The sequence below is a fragment of the Pantherophis guttatus genome, chromosome 4, assembly GCF_059756535.1.
Source record: "Pantherophis guttatus breed Tessera chromosome 4, ASM5975653v1, whole genome shotgun sequence".
Lineage (NCBI taxonomy): Eukaryota > Metazoa > Chordata > Lepidosauria > Squamata > Colubridae > Pantherophis > Pantherophis guttatus.
The window spans coordinates 119,450,076-119,457,247 of record NC_142066.1 but is presented as its reverse complement, the minus strand read 5'-3'; the positions used below and the strand labels follow the sequence as shown (position 1 = coordinate 119,457,247).

Genomic DNA, 7,172 nt, shown 5'->3' with positions numbered 1-7,172 from the left:
ATGGGTTCAATTCTACTTGTATTTTTGGTGTTTAGGTTGCCCACTAATGATTTGGGGACATGGGTTGATCTTGTGCCTTGTACTGGTACTTTCTATCTGCCACCCAAGAAGCAAGTGCAGCAGCACCAGAGTATCATAGGACGAGTGCTGTGACTGCAATCTTCTACCCACCTGCCTAAAAAGATTGTTTTATTCTATGTAAAAATAACTGTCCCACAGAACACTTTTATTACTGGAAAATTACTGTGGGTAGTTTTCAGTTTAATTTGCACAAAAGCACATTCCCAGTCAATTCCTGGTCAGATCCGAGGCAGCATACACACTACTATCCTGTTTCCCTGAAAATAAGACACTCCCTGATAATAAGCCGAATTGGGCTTGTGAGCGCATGTGCTAAAATAAGCCTCCCCTGAAAATAAGCCCTCCCCAAAAATATTTAAACGCAGAGCTGGAAATCAGGTAAGACAACAAGAGGAGCCCCATCTTGCTCCACGCACCCCAAAATAATAAGACCTCCCCAAAAATAAGGCCAAGCTCTTATTTCGGGGTTCAAAAAATATAAGACAGGGTCTTATTTTGGGGAAAACATGGTAACTAGGTATATTTATATTTATTTGTTAAACATTTGCAAAGATTAAAAATAGTTAACTGGCAAAATGGGACAAAAGGCAGGAAAAACTACATTGAGACATGAACAACAACCAAGATATTTATATCAAAAGATACAGAATTTTCCAGAGCATCTGATGAAATGGTATGAAATGTGGTGATTAGCACAAACAGCCTAAAGAGAGGATCCTTTGGTTGGTTCCTGCTTTAATGTACATGATAATAGCAAATGTAGATAGAAAGTAGGTGATCCTTCCTCTTTTCTGCACCATAAAGGAAGCAATCTAATGGATGGAGATGATGTACTCTTTCCAACTGTAGGAAGTCAGCACCCACCTCTCTCCTAGAAAAATGAAATATTTTAGGATATAGTAAAAAGGCAGAATATTTTCCCTAAAAGAGAAGTAGAAACTCAGAGAAGCAGAAACTCAGCCCCCACCTTTGTTAATGGGCCATTATGGCCTGAGCCAGTCTATTCTACATAACAAAGATCTACCTCTTTCAGGCAGAGCCATTTAATTGCCCTTTATTGCACCACCCACCAAGTTTCAACAAAACTTGGCACACAGACAACCTAAAAGGCTAACTATGACCTCTGGCAACAACCAATCAGGATACTCTTCCTTGGCCCCAGGAAGTTCAAAGCCAGAGAGGGCATAAAACCAAGGCACGCTTAGCATCTCAGCCCCTTTTTCTGTTCAGGAACTCAAACCATGTGATCCTGTCTACCATTAAACCATCTTTCCAGGCAGTGTCCATGTTTCCAGTGTCTTTTTCTCCACTTGGAGCTGAACCCAGAAGGATATTTCTTCTAACACAACAATATGTGCTTCCTTCAGATCATTTTTCCCAGTCTAAGGATACACACTCTATGTACTATACCTTTGAACAGAACATCTTGGAGGCCAATTTTTGGTGATCATAGGAGTCAAAATTATTTCCAATTTATCTTCTTTTTCTTTAGCCATTATTTTAACCTCACCTGGTTTCTCTCTTCAGAATTTCAAGAGATAATGGGCATTTAAATTCAACTAGCTTAATATATAACAACCCCAATCTAACCCTTTTAAAACACATATGCAACTGATATGAACTGTTCAAACTATTTACCCATCTGTTCTGGATATCTAGCTTGCTGGACATGACAACCCAGCTTTCCTTCCTTCCCTCCCTCCCATTCATTTATCCATTCATCTATCTATTTCTAGGCTGTTCGAGAGTGTCCTGAAATATAGTGTCTGGCTGACAACATCACTAATTGAACTGGGATTTGGGAATATTTTTCTCCTTCACATTCTCAATTGCTTGGAGTGACAAAATTCAGGGCAAGATGCCATTGGGTTACCAGAGGGACCATCTCATAACCAGCACTGCACTTTTACCAAATAACCCTCAAGAACCAGCAAACGATTAACAGTAAAGCTAATGGAGATACAAGAATTGGATTCTAGGGGCAACCAGTAGATAGCAGTATATCTGCCCTTCTTCTGTGCCTACTGGTCATCCAGATTTATGCAACCCAGATAATCCTAATTTTAAGGGTCCATCATCTCAGTCACATCTGCCCAGTCTGTTACTGTTCATTCTCCTTTCCCACCATTCTGTTCTCGCTTCTCCTTCCGTTCTTTCTCTCTTGTGTGGCATTCTGGTATGGAATGTTGTCCAGATTCCCAGGAGGGAGGAAGTGCATTCTAGAGGAGCAAAAGACAGCATAGTTAAGGGAAGAAGAAGAAAAGAGTTAAGATGACTTTTTCTCCGATAGTTCCAGAGAATATGTTTTATGGTGCAAGTAATCTGCTTTAGTTTGACAAGATTTGTGCCTATAGGTGAAGAACAATAAAGGCAACTGCTTGGAAGAATCTCAATGTATTTTGAAAATGGGGGGTTTGGAGCCTGACACATTTTTGCTTCTTGCTGAAATTGGTTGCTGGTGTGTGCATGTGTGTGTAAAGTGAAAATGACCAAGGAATGAATGAACAAATGCATCAATGAATCTCCAAATGGGTTTCAGGGCTGCATGCTGCTTGTGGTTTGCTCATTTCTATTCTAAATAGAGTTGAATAATTGCCTTTCTATCCACTGCACATAAAATAAGATTTTAAACAGGGGCAGGCAAATTCAAAGACTAGTCTCCTGAGCCCTGCATGTATTCCAAAGTAGATTAAGAAAAGAGCAGTGCCTGCAGGTGTATGAAGCTGAGGCAGAAATGCTTTGAAACTTGTGTGAAAGAAACTCCAACTTGTTTTCCAGCAGATTGTTAATGGTAGAAGGGAGCACCCGCTGGCTGCAATGGCTGCCACATCTTTCAATGAATGTACTCAGACTGGAGCCTCACTCGACAGTCTTGTCAAAAAAGCAGTAACCAGCTGTGAACCCACGGGTATCCTTGAAGCACATAGAATCCTAATAGGCTGATAATGAAAGAAACTCAAAGCTTTCCTTCCACAGAATGACTGATCATGTTATGATCAGATCAACTGAAATCTGATGACAAGAGAATGACGGTCAAGGAAGAAATCTTCCTTCCTTGTTGGGCGTACCTGCCTTTAATGACTACAGCACAAGAGAGAACAATTCAGTTTTGGAGTTGCTTCATTACACTGAATGGTTTTAAAATTTACCTGCTGTGTTTCTATATATCAGAAGTATAGATCTTGCTGGGGCAGAGGGGTAGTATTATGACATTTTTAAAAAGGCCAATTGAATCAATTGCTAGAAAAAAAGATATTGGATGACTAAACAAGTCCATAATACAGATAGCAGCACCTTGCAAGAGAGGGAGAAAACTGTATGTGGAGGTTACAGACAGCTATCTATCTACATACATTCATCATTTTGACAAAGATTTTCAATTAGTTTTTTGATGTCATAAGTTTTTTAGTTCATTTTATTTCAAGTTCTCTAAACCAGATGAGAAATTTGCTTGCTTGGTGAATAATCTAATAGGACAATTTTAGACACAGACAAGTATCACAAATACTAAACAGTCATCCTAGTATTACCTAAATCGCTTGGATAGTTGTATTACCATTTCATGAATATCAATACTTCTTGATTTGCAGGATGCTCTTGATGTGAGGAAAATGCTGTTCAACTATTTTTTACGTTTTCATAATCAAAGTTAAAAATCCCCACAAGAGAGCAAGGATAGTATTCCATTCTGGATTCTGCTCGGGTGTGCAATTTGATGGAACCCCTGCAATTGCCTGCAGAAAATTAAAACAATTTTGGCTAAGCTAATAAAAGGTTATGAGCGTTAATATATTTTTGCACACTGTCAGGAACTTTTCGTCTCCAACGTGCTGTGGACAGAACATGCAGAGACTGGGCAAACAAAACAGATGATGTTGTCAAGGTTTTTATTTTAGACATAGAAAAGACATGTGTTCAACTCTTTATAACAGATAGGTTTGCTTTAAGATTTGATAAACAAGTTGGCAGAAAATTCAATACCCCCTGTTTACCTTTGCAAAGAATCCAATCATTGAATCTTCACCTGTTTTGAGAGTTGAGATAATGGTTTTTAAGTTGGAAAAAAGGGACTCCTTGAGCAAAAGCTGATCAGTCAGAGAATAAGATTAATAGTGTCTTACCAGCCTGACTTTCTACAACTGCTGAGCACTCAGAGCAAACCATGGAAGGCAATAACCTTGATGGATTTTGGTCCTATTGGCCCTTTGCTTTCACAGAGATTATATGGATGACCATAATAATACATTTTCTTTTTTATCGTATCTATCCACCTGACATTCTAAATCCTGTGAGGGGATGATGGATGGCCATCACCTGAAGGCCAAAGCAGTTTTTTAGGAAGTGTTCTGTCAAAATATTACTATATGCAAATGAGGAGACATTTCTCAATAGTTAGCAAGAGCAAGGAGGCTTTTTTTTTCCATGCTGAGAGAAAGATTAAAGTGGTAGAAGAGAACATAATGTGGAAGTAAGTAAGAGGGGCCATACCCTAAACATTTGTTTAAGTTTTATCAAATCTACCCAGATGTATACAGGACAAGGGGGGGGGGAAATAATTGACTATGTCATTGAAACTGTGCTGCTTTCTACATTAATTGAGCAACAACACATTAAAAATGCACAGATTTTCATGGTCATAATTGCTATCTTGACTATATTTAACAAATTCTATATTACTTTTAAGAATAAATATGTGAAAAACTATGCTGGTGTTGCAGTGGTTGTGTGCAGTATTGCAGGCAAACTCTGCCCATAGCCTGGAAGTCAATCCTGATAGGGCTCAAGGTTGACTCAGCCTTCTAATCTTCCAAGGCTGCAAAATAAGGACCTAGAAGCAATATGTTGGAGGTAATATGCAAATAATGCTTACGTTGTAAACTTCCCAGGGAGTACTGTAAAGTGCTATGGAGCATGATAAGACTAAATCTGATTGCTATTGATTTTGGCCATGACCAAAGAGGAATTAGAAATCCTGATTTTACTCATGCGTAGGAAAGAGATCCACAGAATTTGTATTATTGACCCAAACCTCACAGATTTGGCCATCTCTGGCCTAGAAGTATATAAAAGTGAACAGTGTACCCACAAGGAAGGGATCAAGATGGCATCACCATATATAATCATGGGGCTCTTTTTACATGCATCACAAATCATATAAAAAAAGGATAGGGCTTTGACTATTTGTGCTAGCCACCATCTTGAAAAAATTTTTTATCCTTTCTCTCTAAAAAAACCCCTGAAAGCGACATTGTCCATTGATAATATTTCCAAGTTCATTTGCTTTTAGAGGGAAAAAATGCAGGTTGGGAACATCTTTGCATTTATGAATACATGCTGAGGAATAAATGAGCTGTTGCTAATATTAAGAATGGAAGAGACAAATAAACAATATCCTTAGAGAGCAACAAACTTAAGCTAATCTAGTTAGAATTCACTAGCTCACTGAGAAATTGCGAAGCATTTCTACCAATATATGCATTTTAAAAATGTTCATTGACTATTGTCAACCAGTTTAGTCCTTGTGGGAGTACAAGCAAAGATTGTGGAGGATGATATATATTAGCCTTCCCAGGTAGACAAGACATGAAACACAGCTAATTCTACTTTATTGTAAGACTACATTAACAGAATTTTGCAAGTTTTAAGATATATTTCTTTCCCCTCTACAGCCCAATAAATTAGAAAGGGTCCCTTCTGAGCCCCTTTGTCAACTCATTATATAGCTGTGACCTATGCTCTTTCTAATCTCTATTCCCTACGCATTATTTCTTCTTCCCTGGTCTCTCAAGGACTTTCTCATTTACCATGATATCATAATCTTATGAAGAGGACATAGACAAATAACATATACAGAGAAAAACAATGCTCGTTTTATATACACAAATAAGAAGAAAAAAGAAAGGGAATAAAATCAGACATGGTAATTAAGAAGAATGACAGACAAAGAAAATATCCAAATTAAAGAAAAGTCATTTTTGATAATAAAGCTTATCAGATGAAACAGGTGAAAAAACACAGATGCAATACTTATAGCAGAAACCATCAAAGGAGACATTCTATTGGCATTAGCACATGTGGGAGAAAAGGGACCTCTAAAAGTTTGGAAGGCTAACAGAGTAAATTGAGGCAAATTAATAAGTGTAATACTCACCAACCTGCCAAGACAACTGCATATAAAGCAAAGGCAACGCCCAGGAAAAAAAGAGAATCACTTAAAATAAATGTGCACTAAAAGAGCAGAGGAACAGCTGGGAAGAGCATACAGTTTGAAAACAGACAAAAGAAAGGCCTCAGCTGACAGGCCAGAAATAAATATTAGTAATAATTAAGCATAACAAGTGACAAATACATTATATTCAGGTGATTATTAGCAGGCTTCCTAACTTTCTTTAATTTTATTTTAGATGTATAACATGTCTTTTAAAAACTGAAAGACAAGAGGACATTTCAGGAAGAAGATTTAAAACATCTATAAGAAGTTATAGATGCTTTAAATCTAAAATGAGCGTAATTATTTTAATTAATTAATTATTTAATTATCTCATTTTAGATTAATTAATATTCTGTCTTCTTATATCATGTCTTTTAGATTGCATTGCTATGCTTAGTAATTTACTGTATGAAAATAATTTTGCAAACATTTTAAACCTTTTTTTTTCAATCCTTCAGAGTTGCCTATATCTTATTTTACCCTGCCATGCCCTGCAACAATCTGTCATGATAAACAAATATCATTAATGGTTCATCCTATTTGATTCTGTTCCAATAAAATGAAGTGTTGAACTTTTATAATGTTTTGGAAAAACATAGTGTGAGGTTTCAGTTGCAATACACTTCATGTATTTGTTTTTCTGAAGTCAAACAGACCATTTATGACCTATTGGTTTCATGCTGTTTTTAGTAACAAACCTGCAATCTCTCTGCCTGCTATTTAATTCTATGTCACTGAGGGCAGGAGTGAAATAGTACCCTTAGCAGATGTGTGTGATAATGTTTACAAATAAAAATGCAATAATAACTCTGAATCTTTTTTAATTATATTTGTTTACACAGATGTTAATTTGATTCATTGAGAGTCAGAATGTCTCCTA

At 37.0% G+C, this 7,172-nt stretch overlaps 1 long non-coding RNA gene across 1 annotated transcript; it reads right to left on the bottom strand.

Annotated features, from left to right (window-relative positions):
* Positions 1 to 696: 696 nt before the first annotated feature.
* LOC117655125 (uncharacterized) lies at positions 697 to 5,976 on the bottom strand. The gene is made up of 2 exons (XR_004588566.3): positions 1,492 to 5,976; positions 697 to 952 (listed from the first exon to the last, which is right to left on the bottom strand). It is a non-coding gene; the product is annotated as an uncharacterized LOC117655125 (long non-coding RNA).
* Positions 5,977 to 7,172: the final 1,196 nt, after the last annotated feature.